We start from the raw sequence: 11,880 nt of genomic DNA on the forward strand, positions 1-11,880 counted from the left end.
CTCACTCGTAAGTAACATTTAGACATAAAGTGAAGAAAAACCAGCCTAAAATTCACAATTCCAGAGAACCTAGACAACATGAGGACCCTAAAAGAGGCTTACATGAATCTAATATACATGGAAAGTAGAAAAAGATAAAGTCATGACATCTGTTAGTTCTCAAACACAGTGGTGTTTGTTTATACAGCTTGTTGCCATGTAATAGAAAAGAACTTTTTCAATCCTGCTATTGACATGATATTTTTATGAATTATGATGTCATCATCACATTTCCAAACAATAATTATTCCATTTCTACATTTCCTTATGCTAGAGGACCTGACAGACCCATATGGGATCTAATGTGTGCTATATATATAAGACAAAGCCTATTCCTGATTATATCTTAAACCTGAAGAAACAATGGAGTCAATTCTGCATCATCTGGTATAAATTCTGTGGTTTCAATATACAAAATTGCTCTTTCTGCATATTGCAAATCAATAACTATGTTGAGAAGTCTTTAAATTCCCTTAGTACAGAAAATAGAACAATAAGACAAATAACTATTAAAGGGACTAAAGATAATCTAAGATAAACTATAATTATGCTCTAAACCTACATCATCCAAACCTCTCCAGATTCACAAAAGTACTAATCATTTGATTGTTCTTGCAGAAGACCTAGTATAGGTGTGGCATTCTTCTGGGAACAACTGTTCACAGTTGTTTAGTCCTGTGCCATTGGGCAGAAATTCACAATGATTGGAAAGGTTACTGAGAAGTTTCTTTATGACATGGGGACTAGAAAGAAGAGAGAAGGAATACAGGAAAGGCCAGGGAAATATATAACTTGCACGGCACATCTCCAGTGACCTACTTCCTCCAACTATACTCTAAAGATCACACTAACCCCAAATGGTGCCACCATCTGGGAAACAAGTCAATAAGCATATGACTATGGGCTCATTTCATTTTCAAACTCTAACCATGGCAATGAACGCCTAAACACTAAAGCTAGACTTCACAATTGCTAGCCATTCTGTGTCATCTGTTTATCTAACATCTATCCATCTGTTCACACTGTTTTCATAACCTGCTTTCTAGGAGATGGCAGTGGGGCATGGGGGGATGTTAAAGTCCTTAGTGCAAGAATTAGATACCTGATTTTGGGTTCCCAGCACCCACATAAAATGTCAGGTTCTGGATGCCTATGCCTGTAATACCAGGTCAGGGAAAGAAGCAGACAAGAAGATTCCTGGGATTTATTTGATTAGCTAGAGTAGGAGAATTTGAGCGCTCCACTTTGAGATACTGTCTCAAAAAAATTAGAAAGACAGATTGATAGGTACACAGATAGGTAGGTAGATAAAGCACTTGGGGGACAATCTCAAGCCTGCATGGAACTATCTGACAAACTAAACCAAAACTAAACAATGCTGACAGAATATCTGTAGTTGAGAGGGCCTGAGAAGACAGGTGAAATTTTCTTGTAAGAAGAAGGAACTTAGTTTGAGCCCAAGAATCCATGCTGAAGAGAAAATGAAAAAAGGTATGGTCACAAGGACTCTTAACACTAGTAATGGGAAAGGGGCATGGAGACAAATGAGTACCTGGGGCTTGTTGGTCAGCTGACCTAGTCTACTTGGAAAGTTACAAAGCAATCAAAGGCCTGAAACAAGAGATTCACTTCTGTCTTCCAAATATATACACACACATATATACAATCACATACTTATATTTCCACAAGTATATACACACAGAATGCCCAAACATACACACACCGGTGTACAATAGCACATACAAATTCATACAATAGTACATACAATTCATTGCTAGCTTTGATTGTGTCTTTCTATGGTTATTTATGCTGGTTTATATTTGTAACACACACATTCTCAACTACTGAGTAGGTCTGATGTAAAAAAGATATTAGCTTCATGACAGGTTTTGAATATTTTGCAAAGGAAATCCCATGTACAAGGAACATCTGTGGTGGAGTGATTATTCTGTTGTATACTCTGAAGAATTGTCCCTCAATTTGCTTTAATAAAACAATGACTGGCCAGCAGATAGGCCTGAGACAGAGGGAGCATGTCTAGATTGTGTAATGCTAATAAATGTTCTACTATGTGGAGAATATGTGTTAACTTAAAAATGTCACAGGTAGTTAGTAATAAACCTGATATATTGGTCAAGTATTTTCAATCATTAAAAGCCTCGATGTAGTTACTTTGAATTGGTATGTAGGAAAGAAACGACTGTTTAAAAATGGCATTCCGGAGGAGCAGAGGCGCTCTGTAGGGCTGGGTTGAAAGCCTCCGTCTAATAGCATCGCCCTGACCCCCAGTTCGGGGGGGCACCTAGCCAGGGGAGAGCAGGTCTTGCTCGGGGGTCAGAGAAGGAGGAGAGTGACCAGTCCTGGGCGGTTCCTGAATACCATGTGGCCACCAGAACTCCAGCCCTAGGGAGTGGGCAGGGCCTCTAGCAGTTCCTCGCTCCCTGCTTTTCCTCTCCTTCAGTGTTGTCTACTAGCTACTTTTCCTGCTCTCTCCTCCAGGAGACGAACGTTTGAGCCTGAGATGGCAGCCACCATGCTCATGGCTGGGTCCCAGATCAGACTTAATGCCAATGCCTTCTCGACATTCCTAACCATGTCTCTAATTTCAAGAAGAAAGGCTGGGACTAAATCCTAGATGCTAAGTAGTGAGGAAGCATTGTGTGATTTCAGGCCCCTGTGACATTTGAAGATATGGCCATGCACCTCACTCGGGAAGAATGGAGACCTCTGGATCCTACACAAAGAGACCTTTACAGGGACGTGATGCAGGAGAATTACGGAAATGTTGTCTCACTGGACTTTGAGATCAGGGTTTGATAGGGCCACGCCCCAGTCTTTATCATAGCTTGCATAAAGGCATGTGTATGTATAGTGAAGTGTGTATTCTAATAGCGGAGACCGAATTCCTAAGAATCAGCATGTTCTTACGTGATGTAGACCATAAGACAGAACTGTAGGCATACTCCATGTGAGAGAATTCCTTTATTTTTCTTGTGTTATGGGAAAGAATTTGAACACTGGTGCGCAGGCGTGCACTCTCCTGTAAGGCTTGGTTTTGTACAGAACTAAACTCTTGCTCGTATGTGTCCATCAGTTCTGAGAGAATGACTGGACAGTTAGGTCCTTTGCCCTTTCTCAGACTGAGTTATCTTCTCCTGTGATGAAACCTCTTTGGCCTCATCAGAAGAAATGAATAAACCTAAAGAGGAGTGTGTGTCCCGCCTCCAGGTACAAAGAGTTACAGTGAGAGTTGCCCAGTGTCGCCCAATACTTCACTTCTCTTTATCTCAGCCCAGGCAGGAATGATGAGTAGCCCAGATATTGGTGCTGACTCTGTCCTGTGGGGATGGAAGGGGATGGGGCCCAGTGGATTTTATGGTGCTTAATGCAGACTTGCAAATGTTAACATGTTTTTTTTTCAAGAAACCTTTTTTTTTTTGCAGGGGTGGGGATTGGGGGTGGCACATGCCTTTAATCCCAGCACTTGGAAGGCAGAGGCTGGCAGATCTCTGTGAGTTCAAGGCCAGCCTGGTTTACAGGATCGAGTTCCAGGACAGCCAGGGCTACACAGAGAATCCTTGTCTTGAAAAAAACAAAAAACAAAAAACTTTTTGTTGAAGTTCTTTGGGATTTGGCATTTAGTGCATTCACTACAGAGTCACTGTGAGAGCAGCTGGGTGACACCTACCATGTCATTCACTAGTGACAGCCTCGAAAGCAACCGAATGAAAAGCACTCCGAGTGGCCCCTCCCATTTGAGTATGAACTTGGGGCAGGCACGTGGTTTCTATTCTGTACGACATCTAGCCTGCCGTGGGTATTCACATTTTAACCATTAGGTGACTTATGTATCCTTGGTAACTACATTCAGATATGGCATCTGTATGTAGCCAATGACTTGGTTGAGTCATTGTAAGTGTCTGCTTGGGAGTAGCTTGTAGAAGACAGCACCTCTGATCCAACTTCATTTTACCCCTTTCCCTACCCCGTCCCCATCCCCCCAGCCCTGCAACGCCACCTCCAGCCTAAAGGTTTTGCTAGTGTGCCATTTGCTGCTTTTGCCTTGTAGATGAAAGGCTCAGGGAGGGTCTCTGATTGTCTTCCCATCTCCCCATACCTGTCTGCGCCAGCTGAGTGCCCTCCCTCCTGCAGTCATCCGCTGCCCACTCCCAGTGCTGAGCTCTGTGGAAGTCGTGCCTCTGTCACACTTCACCAATGCTGTTTGCATGCCTGCTGTTTGCAGGCCCCTGGCTGTTCCTGCACATACCCAGACACTCTGTGCCTGTGTTCTGTGGTTGTGGAGAGCGGATCCCATTGGTATTGGTGAGTTATCCTAGTGTCTTGTCTATGGCTGTATTATCCTAACAATATTCTATAATTAAAGGTATAATTTTTAAAGTAAAAAAAAATAAAAATGGCATTCCAATGTGTGGCCAAAAATTTCAGATAAAATCTGAAATACCTTGGAAAAGGAATCTAAAGACAAAACTACATAGACAAATGCAGCTTCTCGGTAACTGCCTTTTCTTTGGTGGGCTATGCTAGAGATCAGTGATCAGAGGCTTGCCTTCTGTTACAGATGGCTTTCTGAATCAGCGTTTGCAGAAAATAGGCAGTTCTTTAAAGAGACATCAAGTTTACTCATACGGTGTCGTCTTTCTCTTGCTGACCTGAGAGCCTAGGTTATGAACCTGCTGGTTACACCCCTGTATTTCTGCAAATAAAAAAAATCAAAGAATATGTGGAGCCCTGACTTGATTCTCCAGGACTGACATGCTCAGGTGTTAAGGTCATGTGTTTGTGGCTGAAGCCCACCTTTGGTCTTTTATTCAACATGACTGCATCTTGAATAGTTTCTAGACAGCATTATTGGGAATTACCTTCAACACCTTCACAGAAATGTCCTTTCTTAGTCACTGCACTGATCTCCTTTGCTACTGTGCACTATATCATGTAGAAATTTACCATAAAGTTCTGTGTTCAAAGATATGATTGCTGACTTCTACTGCAGAATGGTATTTTCCCCATTTTTAATTCTGTGCCCAATTTCTTGATAGTTCAGAATTTTGAGTTATTTAAATGCATGATGATTGATTATGGTCTATAAACAAAAGTCAGGATAAGAGAAAATTTTAAACTTTGAATATAAAAGTGATGTGTTTACTGTCATTAGTAGGTGCCACCAATAAATGATAACAACATGATTGCTTTTTCTGGCCAGACAAGAATGATCCGCAACCTTGTAGAATGAACTCAAGCAAGAGTACACCTGATAAGTCAGTCTTTACGTTCCAATTATGGCTAATTGCTTTGGTTAAAGAGCCAACTATCTTATTTATTTATTTGTTTGTTTGTTTTTCAAGACAGGGTTTCTTTGTGGCTTTGGAGCCTGTCCTGGAACTAGCTCTGTAGACCAAGCTGGTCTCGAACTCACAGAGATCTGCCTGCCTCTGCCTCCCAAGTGCTGGGAGTAAAGGTGTGCGCCACCATTGCCCGGCCGCCAACTATCTTTTAAAGAGTTACATTTTCAGCTTGTTTCCTGATTATTTGTTTTGTACTTTTCCCTCAGTTGAGGAACATTTGGGCTCAGGAATTCTTTAAGAACAAAAAAAAAAAGAACAAAGACTAAGTTAGTTTCCAATACTATCATTCCTTTATTTCTTCTGGGCCAAGGATGAGTTAAGATGAACTTAGATCATCCTTTTATACCTTACTGTTATAAATGACATGTTCATGAGGCTGAAAACAAGGCTCAGCTCATAGAACATTGGTGACTCATCCAGAGAATCTTTGATACTCAGCACCCACAAGACAACTCACATCTGTCTGTACCTCCAGTCACAGGAGAGTAGACACTGTCTCCTGGTCATCACTAGTACCTGAGATACACTTGCTACACTCACTGGTCAAACTTCTACCTCTAAATTGAATTCCATTCCTTTTTAAGGTAACAGACACATGAAGAAAACCTATTTAAAATATAGAATCAAATACAGATCTATCTTTTCAGTATTTGCCCATTTTGTACCCTAAGAGGCCAGAAGAATGCACCCGATCTTCAGGAACTCCAATTATGGGGAGTTCTATCCAATCAGATATGGTGCTATGAGTCAAACTTGGGTACCCAAGAGGAGCAGTACTCCTGAGACATAATTCTTAAGGGAGAGGAGTCACACTGTTCCTTCTGTCTCTTATCACTTGAAGGACAAAGTCCACTCTAGATGGTTGTCAAAGATTCAATGGATAGAATGTGAATGGAATTTGTATATTCTTCTTATTTTCATTGTTAAGACAGTCCTCTTTATGTGAGGGAATATTTAAAATGTTGGTTGAAATCAGCCTGACTCCAGGCCGATTTTATTAGGAAAACTTCCACAATTTGGGAGTCTTTGTCTTTTGTGATCTTTTTGAGATAGGATATGTCCATGTGGCCATTGATGCCAGGTATGCATTATGTGGAACAAGCTGGCTTCAAACTCGCTGAGATCGGACCCACCCACACTCCTGTGTTCTGTGATTAGAGCCATGCACCTCTTTGTTGAGCTGAAATGTTTGTAAAGGACTTATTGAGTAAAAAAAACATAATGAAAGACTTAAAAGGAAACATCATTGTTTTGATAAATAACAATATTTCTTCAAATTGTATAATTTAAATTGCCAAATAATTTCATATGTTCAAAATAATGAGTTATTTTTATTGCATTGTCAATTCCATCCACTTAAAAATGTTTGAAATGTGTTTTTGTGAATACACCTGTGCCATGCTGTGTATGTAGCACAGACAGGAAAACTAACAGGGGTCTGTGATCTACTTCCACTTTGTGAGTTTCAGTCCTTAAACCTAGGGAGTCATTTGACTGTAAATACACTCAAAGACACTTCCTTTGGTTTAAAAATTATTTGTGAATGAGATGATGTAGGAGTGTGTATAAGTAACTGATGAAGTCAACAAATATGAAAAAATTTTAAGAGTATTAGGGTAAACAAGATATAAAAGCCAGGTTATCAGACTTAGAGGCAATGAACTTTAATAAATGATGCAATTTTCTGGCATGTAATTTTGGTTCTGAGAAAGTGTAAATACATGTCTTGTTCTCAGAATGAAGAAATTAAAAAATCTGTGCTGGTAAGAATATTTTCACATACAGAGCAGTTTGACTATTCAAATTGCCCCATGGTCCTCTATTCTTGTATGAAATTGCATTTACAATTTGAAAAGAAAATAAGACTCTACTGTCGTAATATTTCTTCTAATTGAATTTGAGCACCAATGAGATGCTTCAGTGGGAAAGGACTCTTATGGGCAAGACTAGAATCCCAACCTCAATTACATCTTGAATTTTTCAGGAAAATGGATGGAGCTAGAAAACATCATTTTGAGTGAGGTAACCCAGACACAGAAGACAATTATCACATGTACTCAGTCATTAAGTGGGTTTTAATCATAAAGCAAAGAAACTCAGCCTACAAATCACAGCACCAGAGAACTTAGACAACACGAGGACACTAAAGAGACATACAAAGTTCTAATATACATGGGAATTCGAAAAAGACAAGATCTCCTGAATAAATTGGGAGGATGGGACCTTGTGAGAGTATTGAAGGAAAGGGAAGAGGCAGTAGGGGAGCAGCAAAAAACGTAGAGCTCAATAAAGATCAAAAAAATTTTAAAGAAAAGAACATTAAGTTATGGTGTCAGATAAACAGTTGATTGCTGATTATACTATGTTATTACATCTATAAAAGATAAATGAAAGTACATCTTTGAGTACACATGAGGTATTTAATGTTTCTTATTATTTATTTTATCAGTCATTTTAATGTGAATATTGTCAAATTCTGTTGAAAAACCACACACATTTGGAGATCATCTTCAAACCTTGGACTTGTATATAGGGGGCAGACATATGAGAACCACTGGCTGTAAGACTTCCTACAGCACCTTCTCCTTTTGTTTAAATAAGAGAGTTCTAAGCCCAATACACAATTCTATACAATAAATAAGAACAATATATTCATTAATTATCCTATCCTAACTAATTTATGTTTTGTATAATAACTTGGCCAAGTCATGAGAGGAAAGTAACTTCAACTATCTACTCTTCAACCCCATCGAATATCTAAGAAGGGAAATAATATTACTTGAGTAAGCAGGAAGTGCAATCAAGTAACTTTCAAAATGTGCAACAAATTACAGAGAAAACTGGCTCCCTGGGTAATCATCCAAAGTCTCATTTGCAATGTTGAAGCAGCCAACTTTGGCAAAGACCTAGAATAACTGACTGACCATTTAAGGAGGTAGGAACATTTTTTTAAAAAATCATCTTATCCTGTATTCACAAGACTAACAGTCCTGCTTATCCATTTTTGGATATCATGTATCTTGTCAGTGGTTGAGACATGAACATATCTTTGCCCAAAGGCCAGTTTTGCAAAGAAGAAAACAAGCTCCAAGTAAAGTGCCCAGTGTTCAACATTCTCTTGGGAATAGAATGATGCTACCAGCAGCAATTGTGTCTTACTTAAACATAACTCAAAGTTATTTAAATGCCATAGTCTACAGCCCTTTGAGGTGGTTGAAGATTACCTATCTATGCAGAATATAATCTCTACGTATCTAAAGAACCTGATTATTCCAACTATAAAAGCCATAAATGACTATTGATCTATAATTCTTAATACCTATAAACTTAAAAACTAAGGCTCATATTAGAATATTATACAAGGGGGCTGGAGAGATGGCTCTGTGGTTAAGAGCATTGCCTGTTCTTCCAAAGGTCCTGAATTCAATTCCAGGCAACCACGTGGTGGCTCACAACCATCTGTAAAGAGGTCTGGTGCCCTCTTCTGGCCTGCAGACATACACACAGACAGAATATTGTATACATAATAAATAAATAAATATTAGAATATTATACAATAAACAACTGAAACAAATGAGGACAATGACTTCAAAATGTAAACAATGTATAAGTATCTTGATCAGAGGTAGAAATGTATGTTGCAATATAATAAATATATATCAATCCATAAATATGTTTTTAAGCAGAGGTAGAAGCATGAATCCATACAATATTCAATATAATTTCACATTATATCAATATACAATAATCTATACCAACGCAATTGCCTATAAATAATAACTCACAATATTCACTCTATTACTCACTATTATTATTAGTGTGAGTAAGCTCACATTAATCTATTATCCCATCCAATTTTCCCATTTTTTTCAAAGTGATCCCTCAGCCTCTAAAATTTTCTCTCCATCTTGCAACCCTATACCAATTATAATCAACCCCTAAATGATATGCCTAATTCTGAGAACAAACTTTGTCGGGAGAGGGGACATTGTCTTCCAGCTATCATGGGGGGGGGGAGATTTTCTTTCTATGGGATCCTGTGAAAGTAAAATGATGGATAAGTTCCAAGATTACTATCTGGTATAATTGCAAATAGTCTCTGCGTATTTGGTAAGGTTTTTCTGAGCTTCCTATTAGGAGGTCTGTCCAGAACATTGTAAAAAGTGCACCATTTCAGCTAACCAAGTTGGAATCATCTTGAGTAGCTGGTACCCAAAACAGATCTTGTAGTAGTGCTATCATCATCATGACGTAATATCAACCAGGTTGAGTTGATGTTCTGGGGCCCCATCTTCTTCCTGGAAATTTCAAAATTTACTGCAGGAAAATTTATTGTTCATTGTGCAAACCTTCAACATTAACTATATAGACAGACAAATATATTCAGTGACATGTACAATAGAGACAAAAATAGATATAAAGAAAAGTAAATTTTTTTCTAAATTCTTTTTTCTTTCTGTCCCATGCTCCTGACATGAGACAGAAACTCTGAATTTTTCTTTTAACATGTTTGGTTTTATAGAGGGACAGAGCCAGTGTCCAACTCCAAAGCCAACTCTATATATTCATAAACATTTATCCACCTACAAAAGGCACCCAAGGTAATGATAAGATAAAAGTGTAGATTAGTGAATCTACTCTTTAAAAAAAATCAAGAGGCATATTATGTATGATGAGATAAAAGGGTAGATCATTAAAATTAATTTAAAAAGTAACAACTTATTTAAATATTTTACATTTATATAGATATGTATGCTTCCTTTTGATAGTAATTTGACATTATTTTTGTTAAAACATACTGTCTATGATGTTATATTCTTACTCAAGATATTTTATCTAAAACAACTCACTTAAACATGTAAGGAAAATGGTTGCTGGGCAATGGTGGCGCACGCCTTTAATCCCAGGATTCGGGAGGCCGAGGCAGGCAGATCTCTGTGAGTTCGAGACCAACCTGGTCTACAAGAGCTAGTTCCAGGACAGGCTCCAAAACCACAGAGAAACCCTGTCTCGAAAAAAAAAAGAAAAGAACAAAGAAAATATCTAGTCCTTGAAAGTTATTATTATCAAGTAATTAAGATACAAAGTACTGCATATTAGTAGTTTGTTACTTATTACAGTTGAAAGCATAATCATGTTAGGTATGTTTTAACATTATACAGAATTTTATTATGCCTGCTGTTCTTCTTCCAGGAACCTTGATGGTGATGAGTAACATCTGTGTTAGCCAACAGAAAAAGCAGTTATCTCAAAGTGACCCTTAAACTGTTGTTTCTGACCTCTAATTACTGATCTGTCTTCTGAGGACAGAAGTCTCATGATATAGATGTTCTCTTAGCAAACAGAAGAGATTGCTTGTGATGGCGCTCCAGGCCCTTGTGCTTTCTTCTGGTTTCAGATAAATGCTGCTCCAGTGATACCCAATCCCAAACAATCTAGAAAAACGATTTGAAGAACACTGGGGGAAGCAGGTGGTTGGGGATCCCTGCCTGAGAAGTGGGCCTGGGGCCTTTGGGGAGGCTGGGAATGAGGATCCCCCAGCTACAGGTTCTGGGACCAGCTGGGGATTCCCCAGAAGCCAGAAGGAGCACTTCAAGGGCAGCATCATTGAGGACCCAGAGCTAGAAGTGATCAAAGCTTCAGGGAGTCAGGAAGATAGAGGAAGAGGATGAGAAGTTAAAGGAGCTACAAAATGAGGTAGAGAAGCAGATGACTAAGAGTACAACCCCAGGTAATGCTGGCTCAGTGATCTCATCTCTTGAGGAGAAGATGGAGGCTGATGCCAGTTCCATCTATGTTGGCAATGTGGACCATGGTGCAACAGCAGAAGAGCTGGAAGCTCACGTTCATGGATGTGGTTCAGTCAACATCTGTGACAAATTCAGTGGTCTTGCCAAAGGGTTTGCATATATAGAATTCTTAGACAAAGAGTCAGTGAGGATTCCCTGGCTTTAGGTGAATCCCTGTTTAGAGTGAGACAAATCAAGATGATTCTCATCACTACAACAGACAGGGGTTTCCCACAAATCCAATACCATGCCCAGACTACCAATTACAGTATCTCCCTGTCTCAATTCTATAGTGGTTTTAACAGCAGGCCGTGGAATCAAGTCCTACAGGGGCCAGGCTAGAGTGATATCATGGTATTCCCCTTACTAAAAAAAGTATTAGAAGGAGAGAGGGGGAAAAAAGAGGAAAGAAGGGAAAAAAGAATTTAAAAGGATAGAAAACAAAAGATGACCTCTATGGGAAAAATATTTTTTTAAAAAAATATACTGGGGGGCTGAGAGGTGGCTCAGAGGTTAAGAGCAATGACTGTTCTTCCAGCGGTCCTGAGTTCAATTCCCAGCAACCACATGGTGGCTCACAACCAATTATAATGAGATCTGGTGCCCTCTTCTGGCCTTCAAGGATAAATCAATCAATCAATCAATCAATCAATCAATCAATCATTAAAAAAAGATATACTGTGGAAGGG

The 11,880-nt window shown here is 39.1% G+C and overlaps 1 pseudogene; it reads left to right on the top strand.

The window, feature by feature from the left end:
* The first annotated feature begins 2,730 nt into the window (after positions 1-2,730).
* On the top strand, positions 2,731-11,561 carry LOC142840027 (polyadenylate-binding protein 2 pseudogene; annotated as a pseudogene).
* Positions 11,562-11,880: the final 319 nt, after the last annotated feature.

This window comes from Microtus pennsylvanicus, chromosome 22 (genome assembly GCF_037038515.1).
Source record: "Microtus pennsylvanicus isolate mMicPen1 chromosome 22, mMicPen1.hap1, whole genome shotgun sequence".
NCBI lineage: Eukaryota > Metazoa > Chordata > Mammalia > Rodentia > Cricetidae > Microtus > Microtus pennsylvanicus.